Genomic DNA, 27,189 nt, shown 5'->3' with positions numbered 1-27,189 from the left:
TGTAGGAGATCGCTCCCCACACCATGATGCTGGGTGTTGGCCCTGTGTGCCTCGGTCGTATGCAGTCCTGATTGTGGGGCTCACCTGCACGGCGCCAAACACGCATACGACCATCATTGGCACCAAGGCACAAGCGACTCTCATCGCTGAAGACGACACGTCTCCATTCGTCCCTCCATTCACGCCTGTCGCGACACCACTGGAGGCGGACTGCACGATGTTGGGGCGTGAGCGGAAGTCGGCCTAACGGTGTGCGGGACCGTAGCCCAGCTTCATGGAGACGGTTGCGAATGGTCCTCGCCGATGCCCCAGGAGCAACAGTGTCCCTAATTTGCTGGGAAGTGGCGGTGCGGTCCCCTACGGCACTGCGTAGAATCCTACGGTCTTGGCGTGCATCCGTGCGTCGCTGCGGTCCGGTCCCAGGTCGACGGGCACGTGCACCTTCCGCCGACCACTGGCGACAACATCGATGTACTGTGGAGACCTCACGCCCCACGTGTTGAGCAATTCGGCGGTACGTCCACCTGGCCTCCCGCATGCCCACTATACGCCCTCGCTCAAAGTCCGTCAACTACACATACGGTTCACGTCCATGCTGTCGCGGCATGATACCAGTGTTAAAGACTGCGATGGAGCTCCGTATGCCACGGCAAACTGGCTGACACTGACGGCGGCGGTGCACAAATGCTGCGCAGCTAGCGCCATTCGACGGCCAACACCGCGGTTCCTGGTGTGTCCGCAGTGCTGTGCGTGTGATCATTGCTTGTACAGCCCTCTCGCAGTGTCCGGAGCAAGTATGGTGGGTCTGACACACCGGTGTCAATGTGTTCTTTTTTCCATTTCCAGGAGTGTAGAAATCTTTTCTGGATGAACTTAAGCTCCTTCTGCTCTACCTCCAGCCACGAAATAACATGTTTCTTGCTTATCTTAATATTTCACCTATATGCGGCACATATTCCTCAAAATACCTCTTCAATTATTTGTTCACCGTCCTTGACGGAACAAAAATTAAAATGCCTACCTCCTTCCCCCTTTATAATCTATTTCCTACCTACTTCTTCACTTCTTTTCTTCTACAAAAATCGACTTGCTTCTTCTTCACACTACGCCTTTATCATAGGATCTACTACTATTTCGTTAACCTGTCCACATGCTGATCTCTATTTCTCTTCTTACGTTCAATTCTTTCCCCAGAATACATTTCGTTTGCAGAAGAGTTACATTAGTTGTTACTTTCCTGTCCTTTCATCATCATTACTTTCTTACCTTCATACGAAATTTATTTAATTTAATTAATCGAGATAATTACAAGTTGAAAGTTTTATCTCTGTGAATTTTGCTCTCTTTCCTATTCTCTGATTTCTGGACATTCAACACAACTTATTCTCTTGTGGACTCTTTCTTCTTTTATCTAACTTTTGTATAGAGAAAAGAATTTTACTTTCAACGCTGTAACCTTCCCCTCACTTGGTGCTAAGTTACAAAATGTCTATGTTTTACATTAGTTACTGGTGGGACTTCACAGGTAACTAGGTATCACTATTGGTGTTATCAATGGTGCTTTATCCTCATGGCATACTATTACTTTCTTCGTTTTGTGTAAACGCGCTACATCTTCAACAGTATGGTAATCATCATCAATTTTTGTACTACTGTCTATATTCACCTTTTCTGACTCCTGTTCGTCATCATCGTCGGGCGATTCCAAGTCAATTGAATACCAGTATGCTGGTGTCTGTATTCGATCTCTCCTTATACATACATCAAAATATGGATTATCAAAATTAAGTCAATTAACATGTTTTATTACACAATTAACTTCATTGTTCGATCGAATTACTTGTGACTGGTCTTCGTACCGCTCATCTCGTCAATTTTGTCTTTTACCTGGGTTTGGTGGCCTCACCTCGACTTCTCACCTCGACTTCTTCTATCGGCTCGTTTCTCATGTTTTGTACCGCTGTAGTTTGACTTTCCCAAACTTCCTGCATTCTGGTCATTTCACTTCCACCTGAATAATCAGGATTTTGCTGCTGAAAACCTCAAAACTTTCCGCCTTCATTTGCACGGGGATTGTTACCACCGTAGTTTCTAGGACCAAATCCCCATTATAATTCCTCGATCCCCAGAAACCATAATTGTTATTTGCCCTCTGTGCTTTACTAAAACCATAGTTATGGTTGTTCTCCCATGGATGACTACCACTCCTTACAAAACCATTACCCTTTCCTCCGTTATTTTTACGATTGGATTTGTTATTAAAAACTGATCGGTCGCTGTTATTCCTCCTACTATTGTTTCCTCTGCTTGTACGTTGTTCTCCTGCGTCATCTTCTCTGAAGATGAATTCAAGTTCCCTCAACATTCCCTTAAATGCTTGTATGTTATCTCCTGCCCTACCAACCAATGACTGCTGATGACGTAACGGTAACTTTATTGCGCACATACGTTTCTATTTCTCATAACGACATGGATTATTTAAACACTGATTTCTCTTTGTCATATCTTCGAAAGATCTAACGTGTTTCTTTTCTCCGAATTTTCGAACTACTCTTTCTGCAACAACTCATACTTTATTGTATTTAGTTTTCGTCGACCATTACCGCTCCAAGAATGCAGTTTTAAATTGTTCGTACGAATGACAGTTCGCAGCTACTCTTTGCGTGGTTTCCGCTATTGCTCCGTCCATACGCCCACAAATGAAGTCAAGTTTATGACTAAGTGGCCAGTGCTCTGATAAACCGATCTGAAATTTATTTATGAACGTGGTGAATGTAAGCCGTTCCCGCTTTCTTTGTAATGTGGGAATTTTCTGACTGTCAAAAAGTAATTATTGTTAAATTTTTCTCTTCCACGATATTTATTTATAAACGTGGGTGAATGTAAGCCGTTCCCGTTTTCTTTGTAATGTTAGAATTTTCTGACTGTCAAAAAGTAATCATTGTTAAATTTTTCTCTTCCACCATACGACGTTTGTGTTTTCACCACATTACCTGTTTCTTTCAATTGTGTCACATTCTCTTGTACTCGTACATATATATATATATATATATATATATATATATATATATATATATATATATATATATATATATATATATTATAGCTTATCAGCATTATCGTGTAATGAATTAACAGACATTCAAAGTAGTAATTTGGTAATTGTGCATAGGAAAATTGAGCGGGTGGCAAATAATGGTGTAGACAGTGAAGCAATTAGTGAACAGGGAAGCATTATCGATCGATCGGTCGGCGACAGCTCGCCTGAGGAATCCGAAATGACAGGACACAATATTGCAAATACTGTAAATTCAAGTTTTGGGTCCTCCCCGTTTTCTCAAATAACTCAATACACATTTTCTGCTTGTCACAATGTGAATGTTACCGATGCAAATGCACTACCGAATTTCACTGAGGAACATGTTTCAGACACCACTGCATTGTTATTACAATTAATGCAACAAATGGGACAAAAGCTTCAAAAGTTAGACACAATGGAACAACACCAGAGGCAAACACAGTAACAGTCAGTGATTTTCATACAGAGCGCTACGTGACGTTTCCAACTTAAAAATCTAAACAGCCTACTTACACAGTAAATAACCGTTTGGAAATGGAAAAAAGAACACATTGACACCGGTGTGTCAGACCCACCATACTTGCTCTGGACACTGCGAGAGGGCTGTACAAGCAATGATCACACGCACGGCACAGCGGACACACCAGGAACCGCAGTGTTGGCCGTCGAATGGCGCTAGCTGCGCAGCATTTGTGCACCGCCGCCGTCAGTGTCAGCCAGTTTGCCGTGGCATACGGAGCTCCATCGCAGTCTTTAACACTGGTAGCATGCCGCGACGGCGAGGACGTGAACCGTATGTGCAGTTGACGGACTTAGAGCGAGGGCGTATAGTGGGCATGCGGGAGGCCAGGTGGACGTACCGCCGAATTGATCAACACGTGGGGTGTGAGGTCTCCACAGTACATCGATGTTGTCGCCAGTGGTCGGCGGAAGGTGCACGTGCCCGTCGACCTGGGACCGGACCGCAGCGACACACGGATGCACACCAAGACCGTAGGATCCTACGCAGTGCCGTAGGGGACCGCACCGCCACTTCCCAGCAAATTAGGGACACTGTTGATCCTGGGGTATCGGCGAGAACCATTCGCAACCGTCTCCATGAAGCTGGGCTATGGTCCCGCACACCGTTAGGCCGTCTTCCGCTCACTCCCCAACATCGTGCAGCCCGCCTCCAGTGGTGTCGCGACAGGCGTGAATGCAGGGACGAATGGAGACGTGTCGTCTTTAGCGATGAGAGTCGCTTCTGCCTTGGTGACAATGATGGTCGTATGCGTGTTTGGCGCCGTGCAGGTGAGCGCCACAGTCAGGACTGCATACGACCGACGCACACAGGGCCAACACCCGGCATCATGGTGTGGGGAGCGATCTCCTACACTGGGCGTACACCTGTGGTGATCGTCGAGGGGACACTGAATAGTGCACGGTACATCCAAACCGTCATCGAACCCATCGTTCTACCATTCCTAGACCGGCAAGGGAACTTTCTGTTCCAACAGGACAATGCACGTCCGCATGTATACCGTGCCACCCAACGTGCTCTAGAAGGTGTAAGTCAAGTACCCTGACCAGCAAGATCTCCGGATCTGTCCCCCATTGAGCATGTTTGGGACTGGATGAAGCGTCGTCTCACGCGGTCTGCACGTTCAGCACGAACGCTGGTCCAACTGAGGCGCCAGGTGGAAATGGCATGGCAAGCCGTTCCACAGGACTACATCCAGCATCTCTACGATCGTCTCCATGGGAGAATAGCAGCCTGCATTGTTGCGAAAGGTGGATATACACTGTACTAGTGCCGACATTGTGCATGCTCTGTTGCCTGTGTCTATGTGCCTGTGGTTCTGTCAGTGTGATCATGTGATGTATCTGACCCCAGGAATGTGTCAATAAAGTTTCCCCTTCCTGGGACAATGAATTCACGGTGTTCTTATTTCAATTTCCAGGAGTGTATTAACGTTCCCCTAGCGAAGACAGGTATTCGACCCAACTATATTCGATCCACCGGCAACCCAACCGTAATTCCAAAGCCAAAACGTAAAATCCGTAGCCGCCCACAACCACGTTGTACAACAACAACCCGGCGAGGAAAGGTCACTACCTGAATTTCACGTTAGCGACCAGAACGCTAACGGGCACAAGGCAGAAAACTCCGCTGGTGCACTTGGACTTCAAATAACCAAATCGCAGCTGAACTCCACCGGATGGTGGCCAAACTTTCGCCAACTCGAACACTCGCTGTTGCTCCCGGGAGTACCCCCAAAAGCCAGCCATGAAAACCAACGGCACGATGTGAACAGACTGGCTTCGGTAACTAAATCACCACTCAACCTTGACGTCCTGGGTCGGTGAGCCACGAACCTCGTAGTAATCGGAACAGCTCCCACACACTCCGACACTGCGTAGGGACCGCCAGCGGGCTCGGCCCACTGCGCCGTGCGATTTCATGGCTGATCCACACCAACCAACCGACTCTCGGAGCCAGTACGGCGATAACATTTACACTAACTTTTCCATCAAAATCGCACAAACTACTCACAGTTTCAGGAGCACTGCAGGAAGAACTAGGCATTGCTAACGGCAGTGACTGTACAATAACAGTGACGAATCACGAGTCGGCACAAACAGCCAAACCATAAGCGATCGCCGGCCACATACACGTCGTCTGGCAAGATGACCGACCGACGACCAATCAAAGTCGATGCCATTCCAATCAGGTGTGTCGGCGTCCGGCGGGCGAATCATTGCGCTCCAGACCTCACTGCTGAACTTTTGCCGCATGCCAACTCAAACACTGCCAGGTCCAGCTAAATGCTGGCACGTTCCAACTGTCTGGTCGACACACGACGACCGGGAAGCAATAGAAATCCAGCAAAGATATTACGGAAGGGCTTATATCGATAAGCCCTGCTGCTGCCGCTCACGGGCAGGCAAGCAGCAACTCAGTGACACAAGTAATTCAAACTAACATAAGGAGGTGGCAGTACGGCAAAAACAGGATGTTAAGTAGTAGATGGCACGAACACCGGCCACGCACGGCTCACTTATGTTGCTACATAGGTAGCAGAATTCTTTAACTTCATCTACCTCGTTATCACCGGTTCTTCATAATTCTCATTTCTGCTACTTCTCATTGCTTTAGTCTTTCTTCGGTGTACTCTCCATCCATATTCTGTACTAAGTAGACTGAACATTCAGTTCGAAAGTTCCTGTAATTGTTCTTTACTTTCACTGAGAACAGCAATGTCATATGCGATTCTTATTATTGACAACCTTATCCATTGCATTTTAATACCACTTTTGAACGTTTGTTTTATTTCTATCTCTGCTTCTTCGAGTTGTAGATTGAACAGCAGGCGGAAAAGACTACTTGCCTGTCTTACAGACTTTCCCATAACTAGTAAGGTCATCCGAAGACCAGTATCAGTTGCAAAGCGATTTAGAAAAGATTGCTGTATGGTGTGTCAGGTGGCAGTTGACGCTAAATAACGAAAAGTGTGAGATGATCCACATGAGTTCCAAAAGAAATCCGTTGGAATTCGATTACTCGATAAATAGTACAAGTCTCAGGGCTGTCAATTCAACTAAGTACCTGGGTGTTAAAATTACGAACAACTTCAGTTGGAAGGACCACATAGATAATATTGTCGGGAAGGCGAGCCAAAGGTTGCGTTTCATTGGCAGGACACTTAGCAGATGCAACAAGTCCACTAAAGAGACAGCTTACACCACACTCGTTCGTCCTCTGTTAGAATATTGCTGCGTGGTGTGGGATTCTTACCAGGTGGGATTGACGGGGGACATCGAAAGGGTGCAAAGAAGGGCAGCTCGTTTTGTATTATCGCGTTATAGGGGAGAGAGTGTGGCAGATATGATACACGAGTTGGGATGGAAGTCATTACAGCATAGACGTTTTTCGTCGCGGCGATAGCTTTTTACGAAATTTCAGTCACCAACTTTCTCTTCCGAATGCGAAAATATTTTGTTGAGCCCAACCTACATAGGTAGGAATGATCATCAAAATAAAATAAGAGAAATCAGAGCTCGAACAGAAAGGTTTAGGTGTTCGTTTTTCCCGCGTGCTGTTCGGGAGTGGAATAGTAGAGAGATAGTATGATAGTGGTTCGATGAACCCTCTGCCAAGCACTTAAATGTGAATTGCAGGGTAGTGATGTAGATGTAGATGTAGGGTGAAGGGCGGATGACTTTATTTACGTTTTCCTATTTGTCTAGAAAGAGAGATCAGGAGGGGGTGGGAGGGAGGAGTAGGTGGAAGGCGACATTCAGTTACATCATAATCTGTCCAAAGACCAGTATAGTGGATGGGTGTCCCTCCTTTATACATCACGTACTTGTTCAAGAGGAGCGGGCAGACATGTTACAGACATTAGTTTACATCCTGACCTTGAACATAGAAGTGTTGAATGAAAAGTAATGCCTCCACCTTCGTTAATTTTACGTGGATGGGAATATTTTAATGAATCAAAGGCAGAAATAGAATGTCACCTTTATTTACCAATATTCACTTTTCCCCATAATCACATGCCAACTGGAAAGGTTTCTGCTAACGATGAACAAGTTTTCTGAAGCTGCCAAGAAACAAGTCGACACACTCTTTCCGCAACCACAGTCTCATAGTTCTCTGAACGTCTTCATCAGAAGCATATTGATGTCCACGCAGATCCTCTTTCATTATCGGGAACAGATGGAAGTCAAACGGTGCTAAATATGGACTGTATGGAGGATGCCGTACGATGATGAGAATGTCTCTAAGTTCTTCTCTGATGGCAAGTGAAATGTGTGGTTCGGCATTGTCATGCTGCAGGAAAACATTTCCCTTTGTTCTTATGAAATGCCGATTGTGCTTGCAATTTCCCTCTGAGTTAATACGACGATCGTCCTGAATCAATCTGTCAGCAATTTTCTTGTGAAACTCGGTGGTCGCTGTCACAGGACGTCCAACTCTTTGTTTGTCACGCAGGTCAGATGTTCCCGCTTCAACACCTTCAAACTTACTCGCACAGTTACGCAAAGTCCTCACATCAACACAATCACCATAAACTGCTTACATTCTCTGATGAATCTCCTTTCGGGTGGCACCTTGTGGTGGCAAGAATTCCGTGACTGCCCGTTGCTTAAATCGCGTTGACCGACCGCCTGCGCAGGGTTCCATACACTGTAACAACACAACCGTTCAATGCTAAGGCTTCCCGTCAACTGTAGCTGTGGAGAAGAGGCTACGGAACAAGACAGTACCTGCCACATACTAATGCTGCCAAGTGTTGAAGAGTTACGAAGGTAGAGGCATTACTTTTCAGTCAACCCTCGTATACACATTATTGCACGAAAGGTGTGAGTGTGATCTTGAGATAAGGTCCTTATCTGTCCTTTTAGTGGCCATGATCCTCTAATTAGCTGCCATAAACTATTATTTTCTCCCTTCATGCTACTTTGTTGTTGATACTGGTATTTTGAAATCACCTAGAACCGCATCAGTAATTGAACATGATTTTTTATTTTATTATCAGTTAGAAGATAACGAAATGCAAATGTCACAGGCTTGGACGCAGCCAACACATACGGGTGCCAGTACGAGCTGGCATTATCGTGGAGTGCTGATGAACTGCGGTGTCAGTATACTCCAGCTGCACAGTGTTTCTCCCTACTCTCCCCCCTCCCCCTCCTCCCCCCACCACACACACACAGTACTCGCGTCACGCCACTTACCGCCCACACAGGCAGAACAGTTTTTCTACGCACATCGAGTTATGTCTTTTCTGGCTCACAATGGAGCATTGGTAAAGCGTATTTGTTTGCGGTAGGACGTCAGACGCAGTTATGACAGGTCAGCGCAGCGAGCACATTAATACAAACGTGTTCATAGAAATAAAGTGTTGATAGCTAATAACCCGTAGTTCGCGTATTTCTGTACCCCATGGACGCAGTGCCCGCAATAATTCTGACAAATACCAAGGAGGGCCCACGGCTGTGGAGACAGACCTCATCAGCGCCTTAGAGAAACATTATACGCAGGTCGAAAATTTTTCTCACAATAAAGAGGATTGTACCGTTGGCTATATACTTGTTATTGTTGAAGCTGTAGATCTGCTTGTCTGCTGTTGTCGTATTCCAGATACTGTATTAGAAAACGTATCATTTATTCCTTTAAATGTGAATAGTCACTCGAGCATTACAGTAATAAGAATGGTGAGCCAGGTTTTCCACATCGGCTGCTCTAGTCAATATCTGCTCATCTCCACATGTTAGCCTATCAGTGACCTCGTCACAGCATACTCAGATCTTCAGGAAGAGAGGTCCAGACTTTCTTAATTCACAGTGTTATGGACTCTGAGGTACATTTTTCCTGATATGGTAGCATTATCTTGCTATGACTTCCCAGGTTATGCTGAATGTAAAATGGAACATTGTGTCTACACATAATTTTCGGTATTAATGAAGATTTACAACCATAGAGCACACCAACGACAATTCTTTAGCAGTCCCCATTCCAATGTTGTTCCGTCTGATTTAAGAGCAGGATGTAGCCATAGCAAGCCAGGTGATTCGTATTTTACAGTTAATCCTGGGAACAGCAGTTTGACACCACTATGTTGGGAAAATAAGCCCTTTGCACCACTTAAGAAACAGCCATCTTTGAACAAAGATAGTTCAGTCAGCAAAAAAATTGAGAAGAGGAAATTAAATGTAGAAAAGTGAATGAACTTGTAAGAGTAAATGGCTAAAACAGACATTACTATTGTTAAAATAATGAGAGTAAAGAAGCATCAACTCAATTTTTCCATTCATGAGAAATATGTTTTACGTGTTACAGTTTACGGTATACTAGCCACTACTCACAGGTGCACCAACACATCACTAGTTCTGTTGCAGTGAGTGAGGGTAAGTAAGTAGGCTACTGTAAATGCAGTAACATCAGCTTCCCCGACGTGTTGCTTGTTTGGGTGAGCATAGCTCGTGACATGGCCCCCCACTCCCCCTACCTCAACCCTGGCTGTCCCAAAGCACTATTACTATTCTTTTGCATGCGCAGTGCCACTGACGAGCAGTGTATACTGAGGGGCAAGCGCAAGAGTCCACATCTACATCTACATTACTATTTTGCAATTAAAATTAAAGTCGGTGGCAGAGGGTTCTTCTAACCACTTTCAGACTATTAGTCTATCATTCCACTCTCAAACAACACGTGGGAAAAACGAGCCTTCTGTGTGATATCTGATTTCTCTTACTTCAGGCTGATGGTCTTCCTCCCTACGCTGGTTGACGACAGGAAAATATTTTCACATTCAGAGGAAAAAGGTGGTGGTTGACATTTCATGAAAAGATCTCGCCACAACAAAGTACACCTTTGTTATAATAATTGCCACCTCAATCTTATTACACTGGCCAACAAAAAAAAAATATTTTCGAATGTTTCCTGCGCTTCGTGACTCAATTATCACTAATTTTGGGTCGAGGAAAACGATTATGACAATGAAAAATGTTCCTTAGCTCTGGTTTGTATGAGACACAGTAGGTGGAAGTATTTCGTATTAACGGATTAAGAGAAAAAGATACAATTTAATTACATATGCTAACAACATTGAAAGAGAATTTGAATTTTTTAAAACATTACTTACATTTTAAGAGTTCTAAATTTTCTGGAGGATTACCTCGCAGGTGGTTGGGTCTGAAGAAAATCATACGGTGACTGCATAAGGTCGTCAGCTGGCCTCTTGTAACTGAGTTCCAGAGGACAAATTCTTCTCGGGTTGACAACCAAGTCGATGCGTTGTTCTCCAGCAACGTTTCAGCAAGTTTCTTACTTGCCATCTTCAGGCGAAGGTGACTTCACCTGAAGATGGCAAGTAAGAAACTTGCTGAAACGTTGCTGGAGAACAACGCATCGACTTGGCTGTCAACCAGAGAAGAATTTATCTTCAAGATTCGCCGAGAAAGACTGCATTCTCATATGAATTCCAGAGTATCCCTACACAAATACCAAGTGTAATACGCATTCCATGGCCGTAATATCTTTTTTCCATAACAGAAATGTCCTGATGGACTCTTTCTCCCGGTTCATCAGTGACAGCTCCACAACTTGGAGGGAAAAAGTCTAGGTGAGAGTGATTAAATGGATCATAACGGAAATGTTGCATGTGAGATAGGCTCTCAGAGACCAATGTGGCCTGAGCTCACAGGTGGTGCATATCGACAGCGCAGAAAGATACGTATATAGCTTCTTTTCTGTGTTTACTTCGTAGGTTCTTACTTAAATTGCGTGTAAGTTACGTATAGGAGGTGTAATTGCGAGTTCAGTTACTGTAATCGTAAATTCAGGCAGTTTGTAGCGCAGTCTTTAGGCATTTCTACAGGTTAGTTCATACATTCTTTGCATGTTTTCCTTGTGTTATCTAGGTACGGATTCGTGTTTCAGTAACTGTTGTTCAACATCGATTAGAATGGACAGGGACTGTGATTGCTATGTTCGGATGAGGGCTGAGTTGGCATCCCTTCGCTCGCAGCTGCAGGCGGTGCTGACTTCGGTCGCTCAGCTTGAGGCTGTTGCCAATGGGCACCACTGTGGAGAGCCGGACTTGGGTATCATGGAGATGTCAACCTCGTCCCATCTGTCGCCAGATCGGTCTGATGCTGTGGTTGCCCCGGTTGCTGCCTGCAGTGGGGCTGAGCACTCGCCTATGGTTGATTGGGAGGTCGTTCCAAGGCGTGGAAGGCATCAAAAGACGTCCCCAGAGGCTGATCAGAAAGCCTCCGCGGTGCGTCTGACAAACAGGTTTAAGGTACTGTCTCTGGCTGAGCCGGATGCACCTGCCTGCCCTATTTCAGAGGAAGATTCTCAGCCTTCAATGTCTGGGCAATCACAGAGGGTGGGCTTATAGATAGGTGGGAGCTCCAACGTTAGGCGCGAAATGGGGCCCCTTAGGAATATGGCGGCTAAGGAGGGGAAGAAATCGAGTGTGCACGCCGTGTGCATTACGGGTGGAGTCATTCCTGATGTGGAAAGGGTCCTTCCGGAAGCCATGAAGAGCACAGGGTGCAGCCAGCTGCAGGTGGTGGCACATGTCGGCACTGATGACTTGTGTCGCTTTGGATCTGAGGAAATTCTATCTGTATTCCAGCGGCTATCTGATTTGGTGAAGGCTGCCGGTCTTGCTTATGAGATGAAGGCAGAGCTCACCATCTACAGCATCGTTGACAGAACCGACTGCGGACCTTTGGGGCTTAGCCTGGTGGAGGGTCTGAATCAGAGGCTCAGACGGTTTTGCGACCGTGTTGGCTGCCGATTCCTTGACTTGCGCCATAGGTTGGTGGGGTTTCGGGTTCCGCTGAATAGGTCAGGAGTTCACTACACTCAGCTGGGGGTACATGGGTAGCGGAGGCTGTGTGGCGTAGACTGGGCGGTTTTTTAGGTTAGAAGGCCTCGGTAAAGTACGGAGTGGACTGCTATCTCAAAGGGTGCATGGCAAATACAGGATGTGCTTGGATCAAGGAACAGTCGGAATTGTAGTTATAAGTTGTTGTAGTTGTACTGGGAACGTAGCTGAGCTTCAAGCGTTAATAGAAAGCACAGAAGCTGAAATCGTTATAGTTACAGAAGGCAGGCTAAAGCCTGAAATAAGTTCTGCAGAAATTTTTACGAAGTCTCAGACGGCGTTCAGGAGAAATAGATTGGGCAGAGTTTGTGGTGGAGTGTTTGTGTCTGTCAGTAGTGGCTTATCTTGTAGTGAAGTCGAAGTAGATACTCCGTGCGAATTGGTATGGGTGGAGGTTATACTTAACAGCCAAACTAAGTTAATTATAGGCTCCTTCTACTGACCCCCAGACTCCAATGATATAGTTGCTGAACAGTTCAGAGAAAATTTGAGTCTCTTAAAAAATAAATACCCCACTCATACGGTGATAGTTGGTGTGGACTTCAACCTTCCCTCGATATGTTGGCAAAAATACTTGTTCAAAACAAGGTAGAAAACATCTTCCGAGATTGTCCTAAATGCTTTCTCTGAAAATTATTTCGAGCAGTTAGTCCACGAACCCACGCGAATTGTAAATGTTTGCGAAAACACACTTGACCTCTTAGCCACAAACAATCCAGAGCTAATAGGGAGCATCACGACTGATAGAGGAATTAGTGATCACAAGTTTGCTGTAGGTAGGCTTAATACCGTTTCTTCCAAATCCACCAGAAACAAACGCAAAATAATTTAACTTAAAAAAGCGGATAAAGTGTCACTAGAAGCCTTCCTAAAAGACAGTCTCAAGTCCTTCAGAACCGACTATGCAAATGTGGAAGAGATATGGATCAAATTCAAAGATATAGTAGCAACAGCAATTGAGAGATTCATACCTCATAAATTGCTAAGAGATGGAACTGATTCCCCATGGTACACAAAACGGGTCCGAACGCTCTTACAGAGGCAACGGAATAAGCATGCGAAGTTCAGAAGAACGCGAAATCGCGAAGATTGGCTAAAATTTACAGACGCGCGAAATTTGGCACTGACTTAATGCGAGATGCCTTTAATAGGTCCGAAAACGAAACATTGTCTCGAAATTTGGTAGAAAATCAGAAGAAATTCTGGTCGTATGTAAAGTACACAAGCGGCAAGACGCAGTCAGTACCTTCGCTGCGCAGTGCCGATGGTACTGTTACCGACGACTGTGCCGCTAAAGCGGAGTTATTGAAAGCAGTCTTCCGAAATTCTGTCACCAGGGAAGACGGATTGCATATTCCAGAATTTGAAACACGAACAGCTGCTAGCATCAGTTTCTTAGAAGTAGATGCTTCAAATGGTTCAAATGGTTATGAGCACTATGGGACTTTGAGGTGATCAGTCCCCTAGAACTTAGAACTAATTAAGCCTAACTAACCTAAGACATCACACACATCGTAGTAATAGACGGCAAATCATCGAGTGGAACTGAAGTGATTTAAGGTGTTCCCCAGGGAAGCGTCCTGGGACCTTTGCTGTTCCTGATCTGCACTCCTGGATATTGAAATAAGAACACCGTGAATTCATTGTCCCAGGAAGGGGAAACTTTATTGACACATTCCTGGGGTCAGATACATCAACATGATCACACTGACAGAACCACAGGCACATAGACACAGGCAACAGAGCATGCACAATGTCGGCACTAGTACAGTGTATATCCACCTTTCGCAGCAATGCAGGCTGCTATTCTTCCATGGAGACGATCGTAGAGATGCTGGATGTAGTCCTGTGGAACGGCTTGCCATGCCATTTCCACCTGGCGCCTCAGTTGGACCAGAATTCGTGCTGGACGTGCAGACCGCGTGAGACGACGCTTCATCCAGTCCCAAACATGCTCAATGGGGGACAGTTGACTTTCACCTTCTAGAGCACGGTGGGTGGCATGGGACACATGCGGACGTGCATTTTCCTGTCGGAACAGCAATTTCCCTTGCCGGTCTAGGAATGGTAGAACGATGGGTTCGATGACGGTTTGGATGTACCGTGCACTATTCAGTGTCCCCTCGACGATCACCAGAGGTGTATGGCCAGTGTAGGAGATCGCTCCCCACACCATGATGCCGGGTGTTGGCCCTGTGTGCCTCGGTCGTATGCAGTCCTGATTGTGGCGCTCACGTGCACGGCGCCAAACACGCATACGACCATCATTGGCACCAAGGCAGAAGTGACTCTTCGCTGAAGAGGACACATCTCCATTCGTCCCTCCATTCACGCCTGTCGCGACACCACTGGAGGCGGGCTGCACGATGTTGGGGCGTGAGCGGGAGACGGCTTAACGGTGTGCGGGAGCGTAGCCCAGCTTCATGGAGGCAGTTGCGAATGGTTCTCGCCGATACCCCAGGAGCAACAGTGTCCCTAATTTGCTGGGAAGTGGCGGTGCGGTCCACTACGGCACTGCGTAGGATCCTACGGTCTTGGCGTGCCTCCTGCATGCCCACTATACGCCCTCGCTCAAAGTCCGTCAGCTGCACATACGGTTCACGTCCACGTTGTCGCGGCATGCTACCAGTGTTAAAGACTGCGATGGAGCTCCGTATGCGACGGCAAACTGGCTGACACTGACGGCGGCGGTGCACAAATGCTGCGCAGCTAGCGCCATTCGACGGCCAACACCGCGGTTCCTGGTGTGTCCGCTGTGCCGTGAGTGTGATCATTGCTTGTACAGCCCCTTCGCAGTGTCCGGAGCAAGTATGGTGGGTCTGACACACCGGTGTCAATGTGTTCTTTTTTCCATTTCCAGGAGTGTATGTATATAAATGACCTGGGTGACAATCTGAGCAGTTCTCTTAGGTTCTTCGCAGATAATGCTGTAGTTTACCGTCTAGTAAGGTATCTGAAGACCAGTATCAATTTCCAAGTGATTTAGAAAAGGTTGCTGTACGGTGTGGCAGTTGGCGCTATATAGCGAAAAGTGTGACAAGATACACATGAGTTCCAAAAGAAATCCGCTGGAATTCGATTATTCGATAAATAGTACAATTCTCAAAGCTGTTATTTCAACTAAGTACTTGGGTATTAAAATTACGAACAACATCAGTTTGAAACTTCCTGGCAGATTAAAACTGTGTGCCCGACCGAGACTCGAACTCGGGACCTTTGCCTTTCGCGGGCAAGTGCTCTACCAACTGAGCTACCGAAGCACGACTCACGCCCGGTACCCACAGCTTTACTTCTGCCAGTACCTCGTCTCCTACCTTCCAAACTTTACAGAAGCTCTCCTGCGAACCATGCAGAACTAGCACTCCTGAAAGAAAGGATATTGCGGAGACATGGCTTAGCCACAGCCTGGGGGATGTTTCCAGAATGAGATTTTCACTCTGCAGCGGAGTGTGCGCTGATATGAAACTTCCTAGCAGATTAAAACTGTGTGCCCGACCGAGACTCGAACTCGGGACCTTTGCCTTTCGCGGGCAAGTGCTCTACCAACTGAGCTACCGAAGCACGACTCACGCCCGGTACCCACAGCTTTACTTCTGCCAGTACTTCGTCTCCTACCTTCCAAACTTTACAGAAGCTCTCCTGCGAACCATGCAGAACTAGCACTCCTGAAAGAAAGGATATTGCAGATGGCAGTTATTAGAGTCGAGGGACATGAAAGGGAGGCAGTGGTTGGGAAGGGAGTGAGACAGGGTTGTAGTCTCTCCCCGATGTTATTCAATCTGTATATTGAGCAAGCAGTGAAGGAAAGAAAAGAAAATTCGGAGTAGGTATTAAAATCCATTGAGAAGAAATAAAAACTTTGAGGTTCGCCGATGACATCGTAATTCTGACAGAGACAGAAAGGACTTGGATAGTGTCTTGAAAGGAACCTCAACAAAAGCGAAACGAGGATAATGGAATGTAGTCGAATTAAGTCGTGTGATGCTGAGGGAATTAGATTAGGAAATGAGACACTTAGAGGAGTAAAGGAGTTTTGCTATTTGGGGAGCAAAATCACTGATGATGATCGAAGTAGGTAGGATACAAAGTGTAGACTGGCAATGGCAAGGAAAACGTTTCTGAAGAAGAGATATTTGTTAACATTGAGTATAGATTTAAGTGTCAGGAAGTCATTTGTGAAAGTATGGAGTGTAGCCATGTATGGAAGTGAATCATGGACGATAAATAGTTTGGACAAGAAGAGAATCGAAGCTTTCGAAATGTGGTGCTACAGAAGAATGCTGAAGATTAGATCTGTTGATCACGTGACTAGTGAGGAAGTATTGAATCGGATTGGGGAGAGGAGACGTTTGCTCCAGAACTTGACCAGAAGAAGGGATCGGTTCGTAGGACATGTTCTGAGGCATCAAGGGATCACCAATTTAGTATTAGAGGGCACCGTGGAGGGTAAAACTCGTAGAGGGAGACCAAGAGATGACCGCACTAAGCATATTCAGAAGGATGTAGGTTGCAGTAGGTACTGGGAGATGAAGAAACTTGCACAGGATAGAGTAGCATGGAGAGCTGCATCAAACCAGTCTCAGGACTGAAGACCACAAAACAACATCAGTTGGAAAGATCACATAGATAATATTGTGGGGAAGTCGAGCCAAAGGTTGCGTTTCGTTCGCAGGACTCTTAGAAAATGCAACAACTCCACTAAAGAGACAGCTTGCACTTCACTCGTTAGTCCTCTGTTAGAATATTGCTGCGCGGTGTGGGATCATTACCAGATGGGATTGACGTAGGACATCGAAAGGGTGCACAAAAGGGCAGCTCGTTTTGTATTATCACGTAATAGGGGAGAGAGTGTAGCAGATATGATACGTGAGTTGGGATGGAAGTCATTAAAGCAAAGACGTTTTTCGTCGCGGCGAGATCTATTTACGAAATATCAGTCACCTACTTTCTCTTCCGAATGCGAAAATATTTTGTTGAGCCCAACCTACATAGGTAAGAATGATCATCAAAATAAAACAATAGAAATCAGAGCTCTAACAGAAAGGTTTAGGTGTTCGTTTTTCCCGCGTGCTGTTCGGGAGTGGAATGAAAGAGAGACAGTATGATTGTGGTTCGATGAAACCTCTGCCAAGCACTTAAATGTGAATTGCACGGTAATCATGTAGATGTAGATGTAGGTCATGATAGATTTTCAGGATCACTGTCATCAAGTGAATCTAGTTATCATGTCTTTTGTTGCCTAAAAATCCACCAACAACTCCCTTGAAAGCTTCCCAAGGTTCCTTTCCTTTCACCTCCAACATTTGGCCAAATGCAGGATCCTTTACAATTTCTCTAATTTATGGCTGGATAAAAATACTTTCCCTAACTCTTGCATCAATTAAATTCGGAATTCCTTCTTTAATATACTTATAGACTCGTCCTTTTTGGTTTTTGTCTTTGAAAAAATATTTCATCAAACCCTGCTTCAAATGCAGGGGGTGGAAGAAGAACATCTTTTAGGTCAACGAGTGGTTTGGCAACGACGGTTTTCTCGCTAGAGTTAACATTTCTTGCAGATCAGTCTACATTAATGCAAGACGGTTTCCTATCTCTACTGTCTCACGTACATAAGAAGCAGCAATATTTTGTTTACCCCAGCTGCATTCCTAAGAATATGGCAGTGGCTTTTACATCACCACAGACTTATCGTTTGTGTTCATGAAATTTGATCGACTCCAAGAGGACTGCCATATCTGCATAGGTTTATTTCATGTGAACTACATGATCAACAGGAATAGGTGGCAGACGGTTGCCTTTCTGAAGTAACACAGATCTCAATCTAAGCTTGGAGGAGTCTGTGAATAGCTCCATTCAGTCGTATCATGGCTCAGATTCGAAGTTTTCATCAAGTCATTAATGTCGCAGCAAACAAGAAGATGTTCTTATTCTCCAAAAAGGGAAGCTGCTCCATGTGACGTTTTCTGTGCTGTGAGACTGTGACATCAATTTCGAGAATATTTCTTTGCTGTAGTAGAGACCCAGGAATTCCTGCCGGCTCCTTTGGTAGGTCAAAGTCTCTAATGAGATCATTCAACTCCACTTGACTCAATCTGTGCGGTTTATCATCTTTTCCCTAAAATCAGGCTCACTGGATGTGGAAGACTGGTTCAGTTCTTTTTCTTCTTCTTCTTGATTCACAGTGGCATTATTTTCTATTTGAAACACATAATTTTTGGGTGGAGTACGAACTGGTGAACTGTCTGAATGCGGCATAGGTCGATTAGCAGATCGAAAGTTTGGGTACTAAACTGATCTTCTTTTCTTCATTAACAATCCTGTCTTTATAGACGGAGCTAAGAAGGAATAACGGTCATCTGTACGGATAGTAGACTCATGCCAAACAATAAAAAGAGCAAAAGCCATATATCTTTTTTTTTATTTTTCAGCCATTCTGGCTGTGTAAATGAACATGCGTTGCAACATGTACGATGGAGCCCAAGACTTATCCTGGTCCCCTACTTTGATACCGAAATAATGCTGATGGTCAGTCTTCACAAGAAGCGTCAGATTGCGTTTCTGTGAGGAAAATGTCATCTTACCACAATTGTAACAATATTTATTCGCCTTATTTATACATTATAGTGGAATTTTTGAGAATTTTACTCTACAAAAGCACTCTCAAACAAGAAATTCTGCTTTAATTAAGGCAGAAAGTATGTGAAAATTCTAATTGTTCTCCAAATAAAAGCTAGTCTTTGGTTTGCATTCCCAATACCATTATCTATGTGATCGTTCCAAAGTAAGTTCACTCGAGTTGTAGCATATGTGTGTGATATTGTAATCGAAATTTAGTGGATTTCTTTTTGTAGTCATGTGCATGATCTCACACTTTACTCTATTCAGAGAAAACTGCCAATTTTCCCGCCATTCAGATGTTGTGACTAAGTCATTTGGCAATTCGTTTTGATCTTTTGATGACTTTACTAGACGGTAAATGACAGCATCATCTGAAAACAATCTAAGACAACTGAAACACAAGACTTCACGTTTGTCGATTACTACTTACTGTAACCTTTCTATGAAGAAAGCACGGACACAATCGCACAAATAAAGCGATATTCCAAAGGCACGTAATTAGGTCTTTGTTGATGAATGATCTCAAAAGCCTTGTTTAAATCAGAATATGTGGAATTGCTTTGAGATCTCCTGTGGAGAAGACGCATTATTTCGTGTAAGTTGTGTTTCACAAGAACGGCATCTTCTGAATCAGTGCTGATTGTGTGTCAAATGACCGTTTCCTTCTATGTAATTCATAATGTTCAGACATTATTTATGTTCCAAAATCCTACTGCAAAACGACATCAGTTACATAGATGAACAATTCAGTGAATTACTCCTATTTCCTTTCCTGAGTAATGGTGTGACCTGTGTAACTTTCAAGTCTTTTGGTACTGGGTGAGCTGTAGCGTAAGATTACTAAGTATGACGCTATTGCAGCAACATAATCTGAAAGTAACCTTATTGATATGCAATCCTTACTAGAAGTCCTTTCTTTATTAATTGTTTTAAACTGGTTCGCTTCATCCAGGATGCCTGCTTCTAAGATACTCATCTTGTCAGTTGTTCTTGATTTGAATTCTGGAATTTATGCTTCATTTTCCTTGGTGAATGAATTTCTGAAATCTGTGTCCAATAACTCTGCTGTCATCGGTAATATTAACATTAGTACTGCACAGTGAAGGTATTGATTGTGTCTTGTTGCCTGACACGTTCCACATCATTACGAAGTGTCGTATTCATGATCTATGGAACAAGTATTAATCTAATCTAATTTACTTACGACCGGAATTTCTTTTGATTTTCTGTCAGATTTCAGATAGATTTTTATTGTGTAAGCTGTTAAAGGCATTTACGTTTCTACATATCTATGCATTGTGCTACTGAATATACGTCTGCATAATCAACAAGTAGTGTGGAATTACGTATCAAACACACCAAAGATTATATAGGCATTGTATTACTTACTTTAAACAGTACCATACAACACATGTCAACCGATAAAAGCATTTCCACGAGTAACTGAGTGATGACTATGCGCAGTTTTTCGTTTTCATGGCATTTAATTTGAAGTTCCGCCGTTTGTATCGACAATAGAATTGCTAAAAGGTTTTGTTTGTTTGTTTGTTTTGGTTGCAACAGTTCAGTGTCGGTTAGATGGCTAGTGAGTCAACTCCTTCCCTTCCTACAGCGAAATAGGAAAGTACATCGTTCGTTTGTGGATTACTTACGGCGTCGAAACAGGAGCAAATTATTGTGTTAACTGAGTGGTTAGTCGATTAATTTTAAAAATTTTTCCATGTTTGAATGGTTACTAGGTACAGTCCTTCTTTTTAATAGCAGTGTAGTGTAAAGTACTGACATGCTTATGTTAGCTTGCTTTGGTTAGAACAGTTCAGTGTCGGTTAAATCGTCACTGAGTCAGATCATTTCTGTTCTTCCAGCACATTAGGCGAACAAAACGTTCATTTGAGTTAGTTAGTTAATAAATTAGTTACTTTCATCTTCCATGGGCGTTGTACTATAAATTGACATGATGTGGAACGAGTCACCTTACATTCATAGTGCAAATTAATTTGTAGCTCTATTTGAACTCTAAACATCAGCATATTATTATTATTATTGCTATTATTTTCCCCGAAATGAAAACAAGATATACAGACTGAGTTAGCAATTCCTACTCACCACCGTTTACTCATTACAAACATAGAAATTCTTCTACGGAATAGAAGGAGTTGTCAAGGAGAAACTTTATCAATTTATTTTCAAATTTTACCTTGCTGTCTGTTAGACATTTTATATCACTGGGTAAGTGGTCAAATTTTTTTTTGACAGTGTTGTGTATCCCTTTGCGTGCTAGAGATCACTTTAATGTTGAATAACAAATGTCATTTATCCTTCTAGTGTTGTAATTACGTACCTCATTGTTCCATTTGAACTGTAGTGGATTATTTACAACAAACTTCATGAGGGAATAAATATACTGTGAATCAGAAGTCAGAATGCCCAACTCTTTAAACAGATGTCTACAAGACGATTGTGGGTGAGCACCACATATTATTCTTACAGCACGCTTTAGGTCAATAGAGAGCTTCTTTCCTAAAAACGAACTACCCCAGAAAATTATTCCATATGGCATTACTGAATGAAAATAAGGAAAAAATGTCAACTCTCTGGTTTCTCTCTCCCAATTTTTTTTTATGATTCTAAGTGCAAATGTGGGTGAACTAAGTTGTTTTATGAGTGCCAAAAAGTGTTTCTTTTTATTTTAAATTCTCCTCAATATGAAAATCTAAAAATTAGGAGGTTCCTACCTATGTATTATTTTATCACCACGTGTTACACTTATCACTTGTGCAGTACCAGTAGATGTGCACAACGGAATATGATGTGTCCTTGTGAAATTAAGGGTGAGGCCATTTGCAGAAAACGAGTCAGTGATACTTCTCTGAACTTTGTTCACCATTTCTTCCATTTCTGTATGTATACTGGGAGTGATTAAAATACTGGTTTCTTCTGCAAAAAGAACTAATTCTACTTATTGTAAGTTATACAGTATGTCATTTATATATGCGAGGACAGCAGTGGACCTAAGATTTAGCCATGGGGATCCCTATATGTGATTGATATGTGTTTAGACATGTGTTAGAACTATGTCCTGACTGTTAAATATCCCTTCTGATTAGCTGATGTGGAAAGTGTATTTAAATACTGATATGAATTTATCATGGAATATATTAAATTTAATATTGGCATTTGGTTTTTTATAAATTCCATCAAAGGTTGTTTCTTGGAAACTACTATTAAAAACATTTGACCTGTAGTCATTAATGATTGTAATTGACTTCCACTGAGGTGTTCCACACTGTCAGGTACTATGTCATTTATCCTGACTAACTGTGCACCACGAGAGAGCATTTGTTACTGGGCAAACAGTGATTTTCTTGCTTTGTGCCACATCAAAGAAATCATTAGCATTTAGGGACCTGATGACTTTATCCATCTGTGTACGAAAGTACTGAGAGCAAATTGTAGGAACCCAGTAAGATTACCACATCAGTTTTCTTATCGGAAACCTTTAGAAAATTTACATTGAAGTCGCCACAGACTATTAACTGCTTACTGATGCCTGACAGACAGCACAGTAAGGACTCCTGGTTGCTCATAAATAATTCAAAATTTCCCTGTGGGTATCTATATACAGTTACAGTGAACTCTTATTTCAGCATTAATTAACAAGCACACACTTCTGTGTACTGATCACTACAAAATCTAGAACTTAGAACTAATTAAACCTAACTAACCTAAGGACAACACACACATCCATGCCCGAGGCAGGATTTGAACCTGCGACCATAGTGATAACTTACTTGCTAAGTGGACTGTCTTCATTGTCTAGAAGGGCAGTGAAATTAGTGGATGTATATTTCAAAGTGATTCTCATTACAAACTTTGGTACCAGAATATAATAATGTGAAAGCTACAAAGTCGGAGCACTAAAGAGAAAGGTTCACCAAGTTGACTGATTGCAATGCATAGCGCGGACTGTATAGTTTAGTTACATATATTCCTCTTGTGATGGACTAATATTTTACACTATAATAAATCTAAAAGTTACGATGCTTGAACAGTGAACTGTTTTCGATGCATAGCGTGAATTGAGAATTATAAATGTACTAAATTGTTTCTCACTAAGAAAATTAAAAAAATCCGAGAAAGGAATTTAGAGAATGAAGTGTTTGAACAGTAGTGAGAAACGTTTAACAAGCTATGAGATGTCACTAAACATCACATGTTTTCCAGGTGAAGCCCATTTGGTCGCGTCGCCCAATAGAGATACGTAAATCAACAGAGGGTTTCTAAATAACGCACTTTGAGCTGCGTCTATGTAGAAGCGGCCATGTTCAAGGGAACCATTATAGCGTCAGTTCTTAATAAATGTTTTCACTTTCGTTAATGGGCCGTCAACGTCAGATAGCGGCACACCACTTCCCACAACTAAATGTTTCTTTATCGGACGTTATGACTGTTAGGAACCTCACGAGCACTCCTGTTTATTATTTATTACTCTCCGTTTCTGCAATGAACTTGATAATTTAAATCCAAAGCAGTCTACATCATACTTCCTGTAACATAAAATGGTTAAAAGAAAACTGATTTCTGTATTATATGCGTATTTTACGAATACCTGCTCTTCCGATAATGCTATAATTCCTGTAACCTTTACGGGGAATGCATTCTTCTGAAACGACATAGATTTTTCATTTTGTGTTTTCTTCATTTCTTCAAAAGGTGTTGGATTGGTGAATAAGTTCGTAGGGCTTTTTCATAAGTTTTATAGAAACAGCAGATACACATAACGGAGACTCTCGCCATCAACAATATACTCTCTTTCACTGTTTACAAGCCAACGGTCTTGCCTCAGCCGTAACACCGGTTACCCTCAGATCACAGAAGTTAAGCGCAGTCAGGCTGGGCTAGCACTCAGATGGGTGACTTTGCTGTCTGCCGAGCGCTGTTAGCAAGTGGGGTGCACTCAGCCCTGTTGAGGCAAACTGAGGAGCTACTTGACAAAAGTAGCGGCTCCGTCCACGAAAACTGACGACGGCCGGGAGAGTGGTGTTCACACCAATCTAAGAACGCTTGGGTAAGTTTTTGATTCCGTGACTGTAGAAATCACGTTGTTTTCAGCTGAAGACCTCGTCAAGCTATTCCCGGAGTGGCTTTTCACCTGGAGAGAAAACTACTTTGAAGGTTTTTCAGTAGAGAGGAAAGGTGAAAATCGGTGGAAGCAAATCGGGCGGATAAAATGGGTATACGGAATGACTTACCAACCCAGCTCCTGTATAGCTTTCTTTGTCAGTCTGGCAGAATGTTTGCAGACGTTTTCATGGAGTAGAATCACTTTACTCAGCCTTCTTGGTCTTTCTTCTTAGACTGGGCCGGGAAGACGTCTCAGTTGTTGACAACAAATGTCAGCAGAGATGGTTACACCATGGCAAAGTAATTCTTAGTGAATCACACTGTCGCTATGCAGCTACATATTAACATTGTCTTTCGTGGATGCACCCAGGTCTTTGTATGAGTTGCTGCTTTGTTTTGGCTCATAGATTCATTTCTTTTCCTTATACACTCATCAAAAAAGCCTTCCATCACTTTGGCTCCGAAATTTAAGGAACCTGTACAGAAAATTGCAATATAGAGCAACATAAACATCACTTCCGTCCTTTTTATTCCTCATGAAAACCACACATTGCATGTTGTACTACAGTACAGCGATGTAGTGCATGTTGCTGTACACACCGGTACCTCTAACACCCAGTAGCACGTCCTCTTGCATTGATGCATGCTTCTATTCGTCGTGGCATATTCATCAAGGCAGTGTTGGTCCAGGTTGCCCCAGTTCTCAACAGCGATTCGAAATACACCCCTCAGAGTGGTTGGTGGGTCACGTGGCCCTTAAACAGCCCTTTTTAGTCTATCCTAGACATGTTTGATGGGGTTCATGTGTGGAGAACATGAGGGCCACTCTTGTCGAGTGATGTCGTTATTCTGAAGGAATTCATTCTCAAGATGTGCACGAGGGAGACGCGTATTGTCGTCCGTGAATACGAATGCCTCGCCAGTATGCTGCCGATAAGGTTGCACTATCGGTCGAGAGGTGGCAATCACGTATAGTACAGCCGCTTCGACGCCTTCCATGACCACCAGCAGCGTACGTCGGCCCCACATACTGCCATCCTAAAGCTCCAGGGGTACTCAACCTTGCTGCACTCGATAGACAGCGTGTCGAAGGCATTCAGCCTGACTGGGTGGATTCCAAACATGTCTCCAATAACTGTGACGCGCGCCGCTATCCTGTGATCTTGTTTAGAACGCGCGCTATGATGCATTACAGTTCGCTGTTCTGGTGCGCGCGGCGCTCCGATGGTGATTTGCTATTACGTCGCTGGCGTGTGTTTGCGTTGGCCGGCGGAATGTGAGAGGGTAGTCGGTTTCCGGGTATTGCACGGAACGTGAAGTTCGCTCTGCCTGACCTGCTGGTGACTAGCGCTACGGTTGTTGTGCCTCGCAATATGAGCAGAGTGGGCTGGGGAGGAGGCGACTCGCCACTGTGCTGGCCATGCGGTGGGACTAATTGGAGTCGGCCTACTTGTTCTTCCTGCCTGTCTGATGTGGAGGTCTGGTGGGGCCCTGTGACACTCTGGCCCGGAGACAACTATTTGCTGAATTTTGGAGTCGTCTGCCAGGTTAGGGTGTGGGCTCGGTTGGCTCGTCAGATTTTCATCTGGAAGCTCCAGCAGCGGTTTCTGAACTTCATTCTGATGTGGCACGGCGTTGTTGGAAGTTTTTTCTGTGTGTGTTTGGCCCGTCACGATATTTGTTGGTACTAATTTATTTGCTCAACTGGAGTATCTTTTGGTTATCCAGCTGAATGGGTTGTTGCTCATCCGGTCTGCTCAGCGTTACCTTTGGTGGTGCCCCTGTTTGTTCCTATTTGATGGAATTCACGTAGCTGCTTCCTGTTACCGGTCCGGAGTTGCGTTCATGTATGGCATATTTGTCATTTGTTGTGTTAGGTAAAGTCTTCCTAAGAAATGCGTGTTTGGACAGTATATGCATAGTGAAATTTTGCTACATGGTATATGTGGTCTTCTGAGACCTGAACAACACGATCTCGTCAATTTAGTTTGTCTAATAGCATTTATTGGTAAGTGTGTTATTATTAACTTGATGAAATAGTCTCGTTTGGTGTCTTTAAGGCACTTCTAAGACTGTGGTTTGACTATTCATGTGCGCTTGGCTTTTATTGTTTGTTTTAAGAAGCGAGAATTGTTTATTAAGATTTGTGTGTGTTGGCTTGGCTTCCGGCACTTGTTAAGAGCGCCCGAGTTAACGGCGCCGTGGTTATCATGTGCTGTCGGGATGTTATTTTGTTATCTGATTATTGAATTTTATCTTTTGTTGATATTATCTGTCGTGTCTTACAGAACATAACCAAGGTAAGCAAGTGGTGGGCAGTTGTCGGACGCATATCGCGGAGCTCTCAGCGATTTATTTCGGGTTCCGTTTCTAGTTGGAAGGCTTCGAAGCGTTGAGAGCTCGCTCGTTTGAGATTGCGTTGGGAGTTGGCCTTGCCCTTTGGTTGTATCAATTTATTATTTAGTTATGATATTTATTGATTGTGTGTTGTGCTTCTTTGATTTTATGGTGACAAGTGCCATTATCATTCTTAATGGTTTTGGTAAATGATCTTAAGTTGCATTGCCAAGTTCAATTATTATTTCTTCTCTTGGGCAACTCTAAAAACACTATTGCAGAAGGTTCGTTGATTTTATGGTGGCAAGCCCCCGTTATTGTTTTCAAAACTCATTCTTTTAACCATCTGTTAAGTTCTGTAAGCTATATGAATTTGTTGTTAGTTAAAGGAGTTTAGTATTGGCAATTTAATAAATTGTGTACTGAGTCATCTGTTTGGATATTATTGGGTGGAAATCCTTGGATACTTGTCCCATAAGGAGACACATTCCACTGGTTGAAGGCATTTGCGAGACTCATCTGCGAAGATAACGTGGTGCCAATCGTGAGTGGTCCATTCGGTATACTATTGGGCTCACCTGTACCGCGCTGCATGGTGTTGTGGTTGCAAAGATGGACCTTGCCTGGGGCATTGGGAGTGAAGCT

At 43.7% G+C, this 27,189-nt stretch overlaps 2 non-coding genes across 2 annotated transcripts; both read right to left on the bottom strand.

The window, feature by feature from the left end:
* Nucleotides 1-15,651: 15,651 nt before the first annotated feature.
* On the bottom strand, nucleotides 15,652-15,726 carry Trnas-cga (transfer RNA serine (anticodon CGA)). Its single transcript has one exon. It is a non-coding gene; the product is annotated as a tRNA-Ser (tRNA).
* A 226-nt stretch (nucleotides 15,727-15,952) lies between these two features.
* Nucleotides 15,953-16,027, bottom strand: Trnas-cga (transfer RNA serine (anticodon CGA)). Its single transcript has one exon. It is a non-coding gene; the product is annotated as a tRNA-Ser (tRNA).
* Between the last annotated feature and the right edge of the window lie 11,162 nt (nucleotides 16,028-27,189).

This window comes from Schistocerca gregaria, chromosome 4, assembly GCF_023897955.1.
Source record: "Schistocerca gregaria isolate iqSchGreg1 chromosome 4, iqSchGreg1.2, whole genome shotgun sequence".
Lineage (NCBI taxonomy): Eukaryota > Metazoa > Arthropoda > Insecta > Orthoptera > Acrididae > Schistocerca > Schistocerca gregaria.
Note: the sequence above shows the minus strand (reverse complement) of the source record. Positions and strands in the feature narration are given on the sequence as shown.